The 16712-nt window shown below is 38.7% G+C and overlaps 1 protein-coding gene and 1 long non-coding RNA gene across 7 annotated transcripts in view; one reads left to right on the top strand and one right to left on the bottom strand.

The window, feature by feature from the left end:
- Positions 1-677, bottom strand: part of LOC134809542 (uncharacterized) — a 148678-nt gene extending 148001 nt beyond the window's left edge. The window contains exon 1 of the long non-coding RNA XR_010155508.1: positions 213-677. This is a non-coding gene — a long non-coding RNA (uncharacterized LOC134809542). The remainder of the gene's footprint in view (positions 1-212) is intronic.
- SATB1 (SATB homeobox 1) overlaps positions 54-16712 on the top strand; it is a 97484-nt gene continuing 80825 nt past the window's right edge. Inside the window, exon 1 of one of the 6 annotated variants that reach the window (XM_016940076.4) lies at positions 54-137. The gene's annotated coding sequence lies outside the window, so the exon portion shown is untranslated. Of the gene's footprint in view, positions 138-799; positions 1069-6898; positions 7112-16712 lie in introns of those variants that run through there. The other 5 variants (XM_054680426.2, XM_016940074.4, XM_054680423.1 and 2 more) reach the window with 5 other exon arrangements.

The raw sequence follows: 16712 nt of genomic DNA, 5'->3' as shown, positions 1-16712 counted from the left end.
TGACTTCCTCCTCCGCCTGCACACACACTACAGTAACCCCCTCTACTCACCCCCCAAAACCCAGCCAAACAACGAACAACAAGAGGAAGCCGCAGGCGACAAGAGGAGGAGTGCGCGTGTTGGGGGCCCCCGGAGAGGTGAGGGGGCAGGGTTGGCGGGCGACGAGAACCGCGCCGCGCACCCCAAGCGCACCCCCAAGCGCCCACACTTACCCCTCGAGGCTGAGGGTCCTGTCTTCCGCGCCAACCCCCGTGTGCGCCCCCTGGCCCGCCCTCGCCCCTCCGGCCCGCCGCCCCCCACACCCCGGCCGGCGCGCTGGGAGGGAGCCCGGGAGCGGTGCGCAGCAGCGGCGGCGGCGGCGGCGGCTCGGGCTCGGCTCGGCTCGGGCTTCAGTGCGCCTAGTGTCGCCAGCGGCCGCCGAGGCTCCCACCGCCAGGGGGAGAAGCCGGGCGGGCGCTGGGGAGGCGGGCCGGGCCCTGGCCGCCCCGCTGGCCAGCCCGCGCCGCACAAGCTCCGAAGCGGCGGCTACGCGGGGTCCGCCGAGCCCCCGGGCGCAGCGTGCCCGGCCCGAAGCGCCACGTCTGGATGCGCGTCCCGGGTGGCTGCGGGCTCCCGCGGGGGGCGCCCCGGCCGCTCCGGTGCGCCTCCAGACTGCGGGCGCCGCGACCGACGAGACGAGAGCAGCTCCCGCCGGCCCCTTCCCCCTCCCGCCCCCGCCCCCTCCCCCTTCTCCCCCCCCCGCCCCCTCCCCCTTCTCCCCCCCCCCGCCCGTTAACATCTCCTCCCTCCCCCTCCTTCTCTTCCTTCCCTTGGCCCCGCGCGCTCGCTCGCTCGCTCCTCGCCTCGCTCTCCCCTTTAAACGCCCACTTCGGATGGGGAAAGAGGACAACTTGAAGTCAAGTTGCAATTAACTTCCGCGGCAGCCGCAGCTCCGGCGGCGGCGGCGGCGGCAGGAGAGGCAGAAGCCGCCGCCTCGGAAGTCCGACGCCGGCGCGCCCGCCCGGGGAGCCGTTCTTGGTTTCAGGCCCGCACTCGACAGCCACCGCCGCCCCCAACGTCCATGCCTGAGTGAGTTCTGCTCTTTTGCCTCCCTTTTCCCCTTGCTACTCTTGCTGTTTTATCTCTGTCCCTCTTTTTCCGGAATCAATCCAAACTTCTCTGTAGCACCCACTCCTCGTCCCCTATTGGGGCGGCTGGGCTCCCCTCTCGTGGGCGCAGGGCTTCAACGGTCTTCCGAGCCCCTTTTCTCACGCAGACGGACCTTGGAGGGGTGGGCTGGTAGAGTAGGGGAGAGCGGTCGGGATGGGGGATTTGAAGATGCCATTCGTTTTGTGTCTAGGTGTGGACACACCACCACACCTGCCCAATAGACCCTGGCTGAACAAACTCCTTCAGGTCACCGGTATGGCCCCTTTTAGAAAAGGAAAGGGGAGTGGAAAAGACCGAAGGAAGCAAATGGGGAAAAGGGGAGCCTCTCGGTGCGTTCTGGAGCCGGGCGGGCAGTAAGGTGCCTGGAGGAGTGGGCTGCGGGAGTGGTAATGTTCCCCCACCGGATCGCGAGTCTGCTCAGCATCCTTTCCCGGTCCATCTCCGCCTCCCTCCGCTCCCTGCCTGCGCGGCTGATTGTAAGCATCGGCGAAGAGGGGCCTGGGAAGTTTGTGGCAACTTCTGCATCCCGGGAGCTACTCGGGCGCCGGGGCGCTCAAGTTGGAGCCCGGAGTTTGAAAGCCGCGGCACTCCTCATTTCGAGCCCTCGCTGGCTGTAGCGAGGCCGGTCCTGGAGAGGCTGCTGGCGTGAATGTGGGTTTGGAGTTGGGCAAGAGGCAGAAGAAAGGGCCGTCCTCTTAGCAGGGGCCGGGACATCACAGGTGCAGCCTCGCAGTCGACACCGTGTTTCCCTCCTGCTGTCCAGACCCGAGCGCGGTGGCCTTTTCCTATTGCTCCAGTGCTAAGGCTCCTGGGCCGGCAGAACCGGGGTTTGGGAAACCACGACGAGAAGGACGAAGCAGGCAGGTGGCAGGTCCGGGGAGTGCCACGTGCTTACTGGGGAAACGCAGTTTCCTCTTGGGATGACCTCAGAAGACCAACAGGGGAAAGGGGCATAGGGATCTCCTTGAAGGTTTTGGCCTTGGCCTCCACTGGGGTGTTGCAAATTTCACTAACAAATGTCAACCACAGGGTCCTCTCTCAAAGTGTCCTGGTTGGCAACTTTGACCTCTGCGCCCTTCCTTGGCGAACTTTCTCAGTGGCATTCCGGACTTACAAGCAAATGTTCTAAGACTTGGACTCCACATGGTTATAAAAGAGACAGGGAAAACAGAAGGATGCCCTATTCCCCAGAGAGAACCTTACTGCTCTGACGGACTGGGGTTCCATGTTTGCATCCTTGGAGGCCAGGGGACCTGACTTTCTCAAGGGGGTGGGGGGTAGGGTAAGAATGAGTAAAATGTTACCGCTCGGTGTCAGGTTTTGTCCTAAGCAATCTGATATTTACGGTGTTTGTACTGCTGACAGAGTAACTCATCCCGTTGAAACTTAGTTGAAATTTACACTCTATCTAAAGTGGATTTTTCTGAGATGTCAGGAATGTGAGATTTATTTTGTGGTCAAATGTAGCTGCAAAAATCAAAAACAAAAACCCATACTTTAAGTCTGAAGAAAACCAAGGTTGAGGTGTTTGCTCTAAAAACCTGTCATCTCCTGTATGGTACTACTGCTATGATTTAGCAGTAGTCCTTTATTTCTATTGCATATTATTTTCTTAGAACAGTAGTGCATTCATATACTGGCTGCTCCAGTCTGCTGGCAAACATTAGCATTCAAGCTTACATTTTTGACAAATGTGCAGACAGGAATAGCATGAATAGGCATCTTAAATATTAACAACCTAAGCATCTGTTGTGAAACAAATTTAATATATTTACTCTGTTTTTCTCACATTGTTAGAAAAGGTTATAATAAGTGCATAATTTCAACTTTAGTTAGCAGAAGTAACTGGCTGTATCTTTCACTACCTCTCCAAGTGTTTATTACACAATCATCAGACATAAATACTTCAATTAACTTGGTTAAGCACATTATTAAATACACTGTAGACAATGTGTATACTATATAAAATGTAACAGTAGCAAACTATGTATTCTATTTGTACACGTTTTAAATGACTATGCATTTTATAAATATACCAAATATGTTTATTCTTCATCTTCATTTGACACTACTTCATAGCTTTTTCTAATGAAAACAATAGTTTAAATGTAGAGTTGTTCAGTCATACGTAATACATAACATGTAAACAGTAGCTATAAAATACAAGGCATTGTCAAATTTGGATAATGCTACATCTAACATTATGCAAGAGAAATAAAATTACAATTCAATTTTGCATTTATTTCTGAATAATGAATATAAATAATGTATGAAAAAATAACGAATAGGGATTTCCCTCCTAAAGTACTACCTCCTTAAAATTTGGTGGGAGGGCAGGATGGGGGGGGGGGGGGAAGATACAGAAAGAAGACCTAAATAACTTCCAAAAGTCTGAATAGTTATTTCCAGAATCAATGCATTCCTCACTTTCCCACAAGCTGAAATATGTAATAAATAATAGTTCTTTGTATGTAAAAGTATTCAAAAGGAATGTTTTTTGTTCAGATTTGTAAGAAATTAATATATTCTTTGGTTGATAATCTACAAAAGTAGTTCTTTTGTCTCCCAGCATCTTAAGAACGACAACAAAATGAATATTGGTTTATTTCTGCAAAGAAATCTGTTGCCAGCTATATGAACCTGTGATTAAATAAGACATGATATGCTGAGTGATGGTAAAGAAATACTACATTAACTTAGTAAAGACTAAAATATCTGGAGGAGAATTTTTAGTTCTTTTTCATATGACAGGTTGTGGATTGTAAATTAGGCCTAAAAGGTCAGGTGACAGGCACCTGTTCCTCATTATTGTAAAAATATTTTGGTTACAAACACTGTTAAGCTAAACACAACATGGATATACAGCAGGGACTCTATAAAGCACTCTAGTGGGTTTTCATCTGTTCTGTAAATTTCCAAAAGGGCTATACATAGATATGCCCTTTACACACATAGTTTCTTCCATACATATTGTCTTGGATGGCTGTAATTAATATATTAGCACTTGGAATTGATGAAGTATTTAAAATAAATGCATATGACTAAAGCAATCTTCAGACTATTTCTAGACATGATGTAGTTGAATGCAAAAATGTTTTTAATCTCTTTTTCCTTTTCAATATATTGATTATCAGAATTTTGTTCATGTTATAAATAGAAACCTCCCCAGATTGCCTTTTACACTTTTTAGATAAGATGGGTTCTTATTTTAAATGATGCCACGAAATATTTTGCTCAGTACTCATATATAAAAAGAAAATTAGTTGCTATATACTGTCATAGCTTTGTGGCATACATAAAATAGAAAAAACACGTTTTACATGAATGCTGTTAGGAAGGATATCATCATTTGATCTTCAAACTTGCCGCTTCTCTCAGGAGAGTTCAGCAATATTTCTATTGGAATTAAGGAATGGGGTTTGATTTTTATGAATGGTTTACCTTCAGATATTTCAGAGAGCAGAATAAGCATACATATTGAAAAGACCAAAGTGGCACAAGGCTGCAAAATATTAAAGGTGCCAGGTGCTTTTAATGAACAAATGAGGACTATCTCGAGTAAATCAGATAACTTGGATTAAGTTCTATGATATTTCAAAATGTTTTTTGTCTTTTTCAGTTTTGTGTGGTTTGTGCTTATTATATTAAGTATTCATTTTTAGCATTTGTGATCAGATTACAGAACAGTCATTACTCTTGCTTTTCAAATTGATTTGGTTTTCAAACTCCAAAACTCTGTGATGATTTTTACAAATTGGTTTACATTTTGACAGAACAGAGTTAAGTTAATTAATAGATCAGGCACGAAAAATCATCCACAGTAGGGTATATTTTCTGGTAAAATGAAAGTTATGTTTCAGCATGATGAGCATCAGGCTTCAGTAATCTGTTCCTCGTGTGGAATGAACACTTCCTACTTCGAGCTAGCAGGCACCTACTGTTTATTTACGCTGCATTAAACTGACAGTGCAGCAATCACAGGAAAAATATTACTTACCTTCCTGAAGTAAATACCAGTTTATAGGTTAGTGCACGTATTTATATTCCTGTCACCACTAAATAACGGCTCTGTCTCCATTTTAATATCTACCTGTGCTATAATCCAGGGCTTCAGACTCTTCCTGGTTGGGGATAGGGGTCGAGAGGAGTTTTTCTTATCATTTCCCTATGGCAAAACTTTAAAGACAAGTAATTTCATCTTTTCATTTCTGTCATGTGAGAACCAGTTGAAAGAAATGTTATGCACTTTTACTTTGCATACCTCAACTATAACATCAAAACCCCAAAAGAATCTGCATGCCACTTAAAATAGTCATCTTAAAGCAACCTCAGGATAAATATGTTCAAACACATTCAAATGTGTTTTGCTAAATTAACTTTCTACAAAGTTCCAAAAAGATTAAACTATTTGATTCCTCAGATAATAACTTCAATAAAGTGTCTCCTCTTCCAAGTCTTAGATGGAATGTTTAAGTTTTTAATGGAGTTCTGAAAATATGAATATAAAGTGGGGCTCATTGATTGATTTATTGATTGACTCGCTAAGCTTTTCTCTGAAAATATTCTTAACTCCTTCATTTGACTTCTTGTTAATCTGCCATCCTTAAAATAAGGGAGATTTCTACTTTGTTGTAATACTAAATGTATTTGTTGTTTTTCTTTTACGATAAAAATCCTTTCTTTTTCAAGACCCCTTTGAAACATCAAAATACTGTTAAAGTTGAATTCCAGAACTCACAATTAACTTGAGAAAAGGCTTATTTTCACTTAAATTATCTAAAAAGCGGTTACACTTAACTGTCTATACACAGTTATCAATACCTAGTCACATATTCCACTGACATCAGGGTAGAATATGGTCTTAATAACAACATATAAATCAAATCTGTTACATAAGGTTCTCCTTCACTACACTGAAGAAAAAGTGTCTACTATAGTAATTTATATATCGTTCCTAAATGCTGTTCTCAGTGGTAAGTCTATTTAAACTTGATGTCTTCATAGAGTGTGATCAACACATTAACACACATTATTTCATACTTTTGAACTTATGCCAATGGTATCTTTTGCTGTTTATTTTTTTAAGTCTTTTTTAAGATTAGATATTTCAGAGTAAATAGATACAGATTGTGTGTATATATATTCAGGGTGAGATTTAGTAGTGTAGCATTTCTTCAACATATTGGCCTATTTTTATGCTTTCAAGTTATTTTGTATCACTTTTACAGTTGTTGCAGTTTGAAAGTTCAGAAGCGAAATTCTAATAACCTCTTTCAATGGACTTTCAAGGATGTAATTCAGTTTATGCGGTGATGTAGTTTAGTTACAAGAGATGAAAATTAGTTAACTGGTACCTCAGGATTTATGTCCCTGGTTTCTGCTGAAATTTATTCAGTCCAGTTATTTGACATTTGGTAGAGAAGTGGCTTGTAATCAAAAATTAAGAGTTGGTTCAGTTTCCAGTGGAGAAAAGATTTCGCTGGATAAAACATTTAACTGTGCAATATTTTATTACACTCCTCACTCATTTTAGAGCCTGCTTATTGTTGCACACATTTTTGAATACCTAGGGGTGCAGGTCCCCAGATGAGGCTGAAATGCTTGCAGAAGAAGCAGATGTCAGGCTGCACCTCGCTGTGCCTTTACTAGTACCTATGTGGACTTAAGCTGCACCCCCACCCCCCGCACCCCTTTCCCCCAGGTGTGCAGGAAGTAGAGGGCGTTATACTGGGTGAAGTGGGTGGACTCTACCCAGAGCTATGACCTGATTTGTGACGCACCCTCAGAACTGCAGTAATGGTCCAGCTGCTTCACAGGCAACTGGTAACCACCTCATTTGGGGATGTTTCTGCCTTGCTAGCAGTGCCAGAGAGAACTTCATCATTGTCACCTCATCAAAGACTACTTTTTCAGACATCTCCTGTAGGGCTAGATTCGGAGAGCAGCTTCTGATATTTGGAGGGTAAGTGCCAGAAAAGTTACTGTAATGTTACATATGGAGAATCAGGACTCCAGCCACAGTGACAGATAGGCATTAAGTGTTCGGAGGAGGGCTTTCTGTTGGGATGTTGCTTTTTCTCAGCTCTAGAAAATTTGGGACCAGATACTAAGAAAAATTCTTCAGTGGGCATTCTTTTTTGGGTGGTGAGATATAGTAGCAAGTTCCCAGGGAGAATTATTAGACCTTCTTGAAATATTTAAAGAAAAGGTAGTCAGTAATCTGTGTGAGGGGGCATTCTTTAGATGCAATTTTCCTGGAAGCTAGGCATGTAGTAGAGTTGATTGCTAGAGATTCTTCTATAGTCTTATTCATTGGTTCCTGATATGCCATTAAGAGCATGTAAATGACAATTTGGCCTTTTAATGTTTATAATGTTAAGGACTTTAAGGCAAAAGAGGTTTTATGTTATAAATATTTTATTGTAATAATTATTATAAATAGAACCTAGTGTATGTAGATATCTTTGAAATGGAGATAGTCTTGAATATAGCATATCCATAATTAGCTGTTTGATATTGAATGCAATTGAGTTTTCCTGTTCTAGTGAAACAAACAATGGAAATCATTGGGGATTAACAACAGGGCTATGTGATTCTTGATATAGCAAGCCTTTCTTTCCCCCAGAAAATATTTTATCAATGAATGAAGTACTAAATTAAGATGCATACAGTTTTAAATTTTTAAAAAAATCTATAGAATTTGTAAAATAATCCAAATGCTTCCCATTGTATTTTCACCAACTGAAATGATACTTAGATGTACTGTTTAATGGTAGACAGTGATCTCCAGACTGTGGGAGGAAAAAACAATATTTTAATAACTATGTTTTAAAAAATTTCTTAGAGTTGCATTTCCCTTTGGGTGGTTCAAGAGGACTCAGAAACAATTTAGAACATTATCTTAAAAGTTTAACAATGACAGTTTGTATAGAATCACTGTATTTTAATAATACTGTATGCTTATTAGTGTTATTAGAGCAGTAGACAGTTAATTACAGCCTTTTCTGAGACATGTTAACTATATATTAACAACCATGTTAAAAAAGAATGATGTATACTCTTAACATACAAGTGGCTGCTTGCTTGATTCTTTAAAAAAAATCTTTTAGAATGTATGGAGTCAGGGTTTTTGTTCAGAATTATGAAAGGTTTTCTACTAAAGCAACTTAATTTTAAAACTTTTCACTGGGTTATAAAATTTTTCTCCTGTTTTTTTTTTCTTTCCAGAGTCATTAGAAATTATTGCTCCTCAGTGGTTTTAGTTTTTCCAAATTGTATTTTGAGATACCCATGTTTTCTTGTTTTTTGATGACTTTGGCCAACATAATCCATTAAAAGCTTATTTAATTGATTTTGCTCCTCTTAATACTTCTTTTTGTGGAATAATTTTAGTCACTTTTTCTTTAGCAAAATTGTGATTACTTAAAACTCTATATAACCTAATATTCTACATACATTTCAGCAGTTAATCACAGAGGTAGTTCTAAGATTATTTCATTGTCTAAATCTCAAACCTGGATTTTCACTATGGCTTCTGGAATGGCAAAACAATGGGTTACTGAAACTAGAGGGATTTAAAGCTGGACTTAGGCTTACTTAGACAATTCTATCAAATTGGTTAACTATTTGAGTTATCTTGGTTGATTTGAATTTGTAGATCTGGTAACCTCGTAATATGGCTCTTAAAAACGCACTAGTATTCCCACTTTCTGAAGTTTGTAGAAGCTGCTATATATTTCTGTAAGTATTAAACTACAAAAAAGTAAGTAAGTAATAAGGTATGTCTGTGTTATATAAAACAGAAAGTTCATAGTTAGCATTCTGTGCCTTGTACGTATTGAGCACTCATTAAAGAATTGCTAAATTAATGATAAAATATAAAATGTAGCTTGTGCCGATAAAGATTTATTGGCAAAGAGACTTTTCTTTCTAATTTTCTGTTTTTACTAGGGTTATCTGAACACTTAATCTGCATATGCCTCATTTTCTGGATAATTGGATGTTTTTTTTTTTTTTTTTTTTTTTTTTTTTGGTAGCACCTGGGTCTCTGTTCTATCCTCATTGTCTGACCTTCAGTATTAGGTTAAGTGTGCCTGCTCAGCTTCATTCTTTGGTGTTTGGTTGTGGTAACAAACAATACCGGAGTCAAACAGAGCACTCCCCTGAGTTCCTTGCAATTTGAGCCACCAAGTAGCCATCCTTCTGATATTCCAGAACCAAAAATATTATGGACTAGTGCCTCAAGGCTGATTGACCTTCTATGCGTTCTTTCCTACAATAATGATTGTTTTTCAGGCTCCCATTGAATAAATACTACTGTAATTATTGCATAAAAATATTTTTCATTGCAGCTTAAATACATTGTTTGAAAAGTAGTCTAAGATTTGGAGTGTTTGTATATGAATATTTTACTCCATTCCTTAAAACTAATTCTGAAATTGCAGTAGGGTTGTGTTAGCTGCATCCAAAATATTCTGAAAAGTTCTAGGCATTCTATGAAAGTTATCTAAAAAAGACACTTCCTTTTAAAATTTATTTTCATTTTAAAATATGAGTGGGGCTGCTTGTAAGACAGTCCTATTTAGTTACACAAAAGACAGAATTTCTTAAGTGGTGCACTGCTGTGTGACCTATTACATTATCATGCACATTCTGTCTCTTTAAAAACACAGTCTCCTCTATTTGCCCTATTAATTGTTGATATGTTGCCATCCACGAGACAAAAATTAGAGCTGTAATTAAATAATCATGTGATGCTCCTTAGTGCCAATGAGAGCAAACTCATTTTTCCAGGCCCTGATGGTCACTGATTATTGTATTACTACTGGCTTGCTTTATTTTTTTTAATGATTCTCTATCTGTAGATTACCTAACTACTGTCCTTCTTTTCAAAATTAAAGAAAGTAGAAAACATTCAGCCAGTTAATTGGCTAGAGGTCCTCAGGGACATAAGGTAGACATACCTTTTTTGCTTTTGGTCACCTGGTAGGTTCTTTGGGGAGGCTACATCAGTGGTGTGGTTGCCTGCCATTTAATTTACACTGGTGTTTTGGCTGGGATGGAGGCATATGGGGAATGCCAGGAGAATTACAAAAGGAGCCGGGTATTAAAATTCAGAAATGATTAAAATTGAAATAAAAGGATGCTGCTTCTTTGCCAGTACTCTGGCAGTCATAATGACACATAGAGATTAGTTTCCACCTTCATCTTTTCCTTCTTTCTCATTTCCTCTTGTTTATTGTTGACACATTTTCCTTATGTCTGTCTCCTGTCTCTGTATCTTTTTGCACCATTATGCATTTCTACTTCTCCCTCTTTCTTTAAGCATGGAGAAGCCTACTTAACCTTATTATAACAATAACAGAATAGGTTATTAATATTTAATATGCACATGATTAAAATTTCTCTCCCTTAAACATAGGTCAGCTGTATTATTACTAACCGGCATGTAATTTTTCATTTAAAATATTGGTATTCTGCCCCATGCCGTTTCTGAAATGCAGTCTACTTTAGTAGTGATTTAATACACAACGTTTAGAAAATTGTGGTCGGCTAGTGAGAAAAGAATTTACCAGTCATGGATAATCAATTATGCATGAATTCAAATGTAACAGATGGAATCTGGTGAGTTAAAGTTTCTCTTTGCCTTAGCGGTTATTTTTTTTTATTTGTTTGTTTGACACCTGTCTCTTATATAGAGATAAACATCTAACGTAGCATGTGAGAAATTTCCTTATATTTATATTTTCTCTTTCAAGTGAACTTAATTTTTTTAATTGAAGAAAGAGATTTTTTATGTGATCTTAAAGATGATCAGACTCTATCCATTCATTTTATAGATACGGAACCTGATCCTGCTTAACTAATGAAGGATCACTCAGCTAGTGAGTAGAGTAAGAAGCAAGACCCAAATCTAGTTTCTCTATCTTTTCTCCACTACTTTTCCCACTATGTGACTTATGTTCCTTTTTGTGGGAGTTACTTAATAGTAGGGGTATTATACTACCTCTGAGTTTTAAAGGCTTTCTGATGAAAACTGTGGTAGACTAGTTTTAAATTGTGGATTACTCTCTTGTATAACATGCAAATATTATCTGTGTACATATAAAAATGTTATGCTATGTGTAATATATATATATATATATATATATATATATATATATATATATATATACTTATTCTTACTTGGATGTTGGCCAAACAATTGGATTTTTCAAATCTATTGAGAATGCCACAAGATTTGGTTTTACATCCTAAACTGCGGCATATGCCAGCCTTGAAGATGCATTTACACTTGGTTGCAGTGTTGTAAATTTTTAGTGACAAAACCCCTTTGCACAAAGCGAAATAAAAAGTTATTTTTGAGAGCCTTGTTACCTCAAAGAAGAGATGAGATGTTAATTTTTATTAAATATAATGTGAATATGTAGTGTTTCTTCAACTGTAAAAGTAATAGAAGAATAGTGGATATTGACCTTTAAAGCAGTCTAGCCTTAAAACAGAAAGCTGGTTTCCATCAAAATTTTTCATAAATGTGCTATTTGTTTCTCTCTCAAGTGTATTTATGTATTAAATAATACAAATGAAAAGTCTTTGCAAAATAAATAAAAATAAATGATTAAAAAACAGCCTCAAGGCTCTCTAGTTCTTTTTTAAAGTTCTACTGTGGCATTATTTATCAACTTTTTCCTTCATGTTGGCTCAAAATGTCCATGTATAGTCCATGCTAGTTATCTAATAAATTTTTAAATGAACACATTAATAAAGAAAAAGGCACCTACAAGATAGGTAACTGGATATGCTTTAAGTATAGCTATACTGTGAAGCTGTCTTTTAGTATTTTATTTAATGCTTTTACACATAATAAATATATGTTTGTAAGTTGGTTTCACTATATTAGCATTCCTTAATTATGCGTATAAGAAAAAATATAGATATGAACTTCAATAAAATGATTTATACATGAATTTCCAAATCATTAAAAACTCCATCATTAATACAAGTTTTTAATATAAAATCCATAGGAATAGATGATATGAAAACTGAATGTGGAACAGTACAGGAAAAGATGATATTTCAAATTATTATATGTAGATATACTTTCATCCTTATTACTAGCACTAAAAAAGTAACTGACCTGATTAAATTTGAAAGCGTTTTTTTAAACAAAATTTTCTTTTATTAAAAAAATAGAATCTAAAGTCTTTTTATGTAGACAATTTGCAAATTAATACTTTATACAGTTGTTACAATTGCAGCTGTTCTGCATATACGAGCGTGACACTCAAAGTACTGTGTAACAGAGAAAATCTATTTCATGCATATAGTTAATTTTTACTGTTTTGAAAAACATTCCAAAAGAATTTTTTGGACTTAAGGAACTCCTGTTTGTTTTTGTCTATGCGCCTTTCTCTTTTTTTGGCTAAGATATTGTATTGAATAAAACCTTAAAAGAGAACCATTTTCTTACATTGAAGGAACCTCAAAGTGGGTGGGATCTTGGTCTCTAATTACCAATCCATGTTAATTATCCTTGGGTCAGGTATTCATCATATTAATTATGTAGCATAGACTGGACTGTAGCTGTTAGCAGGTAAGGACAAAGCAATGTAAGATTGGGGTGGGGATGGGATTGTTCAATGTGATGTAGCTCATCGTTTCTCTGAGGCTTGGCATGATATTTTCCTGGTATTATATATCTGCCAATGCTAGGCATACATGAAAGATTGTTTTGCTTTTGTTTTTTTTGAAAATGTTTATATGGTAAAATATGTGTAAAAAGTACACCATTTTGACTGTTTCTAGGTGTACAATTCAGTGACATTAATTACATACACACTGTTGTGCAACCATCACCACAGTTTGTTTCCAACTCTTTTTCTATCAGCCCAAATACAATGTGCTTTAGTTTTGAATTTAATTTCTCCTTCACTTCAACAAATTTCAAGTGTTACAGTAGTATTTAATTATTGTCCAGGTGTGAAGCATTTGTTTCTGATGGTGGCTTTCCTTCCCAACGGACAATGCCTCGTCCAGTGCCTTATGGTGGTGGGCATAGCAGTACAATATCAGATATTGCCTTTGGCTGATGTTGCCACAAGAATGACCTGGACAAGGATTCAGGACCATTGTTACCTCAAATTCTTTCTCCCTCCAATTAAGCTACGAAAGATTAGAAATAACATTCACATCAACTAAGGAAATTTGGTTGATATGTACATCTTGGTTAAAAGTTGATTGGGAACAGTTGCTGTTCGATTTCACCGGAATTAAAAATTGGAGGATTTTACCTCGAGCTTTCTGAGAATATTAAAGGCACAGCAACTAGGTCTAGGATGCTTTGCAGTTGGCTCCTTGACATGGACAATCTAAATACTTTGGTTCTGTTCAAGTGCAGTGACAGTCTGGAAATAAGTTGAACAGTTTTCAGCCCTTCAAAGAGAAGCCCACTCAAGGTTGAACAGTTGTCTGAGAGAAAAATCATGTTATATTGAAAAAAGAATTAGAGGAAACTTGGATGGTTCTGGCTCCAGTAAATAATAGACTGGTTTGAGAACTGTACTTCCATGTATAATTTTGTGGTTAGTCACTTATGTCTATCATGATAAATAACATACCTGCACAGGATTTCTGGCACCCCAGTAAATCTCAAACAAGTGCCCAAATGCTAGTTTATTATGGTTCCTCAAATAGCATGTATTTATTTGCCAAATCAATGATCCAATAGCTTCCTGCCCCCACTTTTATTGCCTTTTTAGAAATTTGAAACAAGTAGCTTGCCCACACATACATTTCTCAAATTTTGGTCTACTGCTGGTTCATGCAACAGCTTTAGCTTTTCCAAGTGACTCCAGGAGTGAGTTAAAAACCACCTCAGAGATGTCCTGAGTATTTGATTCTCTATCTCTAAAACATCACCTAACCTGGTAGATGCCAAACCTGGCTGTATATGAGAATCACCTTGAGAGCTTTAAAAAACTGAATGTCTTCTCCTCATCCTCAGCCATTCTGATTTAATTGCAGTGGGGTTCAGCCTGGACATCTGGATTGTGATCTCAGTACCTGGTTTTACTTCCTAAGATTGTCAAAGGGAATGCAGAAATATATACATAAGTAAACCTTCAAGATGCTTAGAGTCTTGCAGTTTGGAGAGGCAGACATATAGATAAATATGAAATGTCACAGTGCATTCAGGCAGTGTGATGGAGCATGGAGAAGGCAATAACTAACAACTGGAGAAGGCTTCGGACTGAAAAGGGGAAATCAAGCTGCACATTAAAGAAGATAGCAGAAAGGAGGTCCTCAAGTGAGAAGGGACAGGAAGGGCACTCCACGAGCTATAGGAAAAAAAGGAGGCATCTTTGTGGACTCTAGGGCAGTTTCAAGAATCCTTCCTTCTTCTTACTCGATTTTGGATCTGGGTCCAGATAAAGGTACCAATTTTGATGGAATTATTACCACCGTGCCCTGTCAAATAAGTGATCCATACTGACATCCATGGAAGGAAAGGTAGCTAAAAAATTTTTTTCCAATGAAGTTCCCAATGAAACAGTATTGTTTCTGAGTAAAAGGCCCAGATATCCTGTCGGTTTCCAGAAGCCAGCTGCAATGGCTGCTCGTTTTCCCTCTCCAGATCTCCCAAAACAAACATAAACATTGGGTTTTTCCCCCCTCAACTCTAATGACCTTTGTCTATTAAAACTGGATCATGAATTACCACTCTGTATTTACATCTATGCCAAGTAATTAGGGAAACAACTTTTGATCGCTATCATTCTAGCTAAAACTGAAACTCAACTTCTTAGGGGAAGAAAACAAAACCAAAAAATCCTTAAACCCTATATTTAGAGTTCATTATCATCACTCCTTTAACTCGCCTGCAACATTTTGAAGCTTTTTGCCATTATTCTCTGCAGTGCATCATTATTTGTTATCTGGATGCCCTCCCAGTTCGAGTAGGTATCTATATTAATGCTTCCAGAGAGGCATTTCTAAGGGTAGCTATGCTTATATAATATAGGTACAGGGGTAAGGGTGGGAATGACTGTGATTTTTAACTTCACCTATGAGATATTTAAATGTTCACGGAAAGCAGCTTTTGGCGTAAACACATTACTTAAAATGTATTACAGAACCCTTTCAAGTACAGACATGTCTAGAAAGTTCTTAAATTTGTATTTAGCAGTATACAGGTATCATTTCCTGCAACTTTACAGATCTACAGGCTAATTCTAAAATGGAAAATTATCTTGACTCAGATGTCATTGGAATGTCTGAAAGCCATTTAGCACCTCTAAGACTCCTCCTGGCCAGGTCTTGGATTCCCTTAGTTGTCTTTTAAAGGAGTTCTCTAGGGTAAGCACTGTCCAATGGAACTTTCTGCAGTGAGGAAGTGTTCTATAATCTACACTGTCCGCTATTAGAGTATTAGTCACATGGGGCTATTGAGCACCTGAAATGTGAATGAGGAATTAAATCATAAATTTCATTTAAATTAATTCAAATTTAAATGATATAGCCACCTTCTTCAATGTTCCCTCTTCCTACAATCGCTTTAAAAAACTGTCAATGCAATTTGTAGTGGAAATTGGTTGCAAGCGACACTGTGAGCTTTTGTTCCCATTTATTCATTTATAATATAAATATTACAAGGACACTGTATAAATTCCTAGTAATATGGCAGTGAGCAAGACACCCAGTCTCTGCTCTCATAGGGCTTACAGTCTAGTAAGGGAGACGTGTATTAAGTCAGTAATTACCCAAATTGTTAATTAATTAAGACTGTGATGACTGTTTCAAAGGAGAAATACAAGATTCTGTGAGGGTATATAATGGGGGCCAGAACTTCTTGCATAATTAGTCAGAGAGTTTAATCAGAGTTCTAATTATTAACTAGACAAGAAAAGCATGAGGCAGCTTCCTTTCCCCAAGTTCAAGGCTGGGTCAGGTTGGCTGCAGGAGGCACAGCTCTCAGAGTAGGGCAGCTAGCATGTGCCATGCCATGACCTCCAAAGAAGTGGGATCTGTTTAAGACGTAGGATCTTAATCTGATTAAGCTCTGTGCATACAAATACTGCAAACTTCTGAACTTGAACAAGTAGATTGTTTCCCAAACTGTATGCAGTTGTAATGATGTCGGTCACAGATAATATGTGAGAAGAAGGGTGCAATGTTTACAGGATATTGCATTTCTTCTCAAATATATATTTTGACAAAGTTGTTTGGGCTGCAGCCCCAGCTTCTTCCTCCCTGCTCTTTCAAATTGGTATTTGGTCCATTCAGGAAACGATGCAGAAATCGGTCCTGACATCCCAGACAGACAAAATGAGACACATGACAGCAAAACATATGGCTCAGATACACATCCTTATATGGCCAACAGAGAACCATATTCCCAGAAATTCATATATGGAAAACACCACCTGCAGCTAAAGCCAAAAAACAAAGAGTTGACACGACAAAAAGAGCAATATGCTACATAAATTGTGCTGCTTTAAGAATGTAGAGATAGCCAACTGTATTTGAATTTAAAAAGATGAAAAAAGAAAAAAAAACATGTCCTT

This window comes from Pan troglodytes, chromosome 2 (genome assembly GCF_028858775.2).
Source record: "Pan troglodytes isolate AG18354 chromosome 2, NHGRI_mPanTro3-v2.0_pri, whole genome shotgun sequence".
Lineage (NCBI taxonomy): Eukaryota > Metazoa > Chordata > Mammalia > Primates > Hominidae > Pan > Pan troglodytes.
This window is presented reverse-complemented; position numbering and strand designations above follow the sequence as displayed.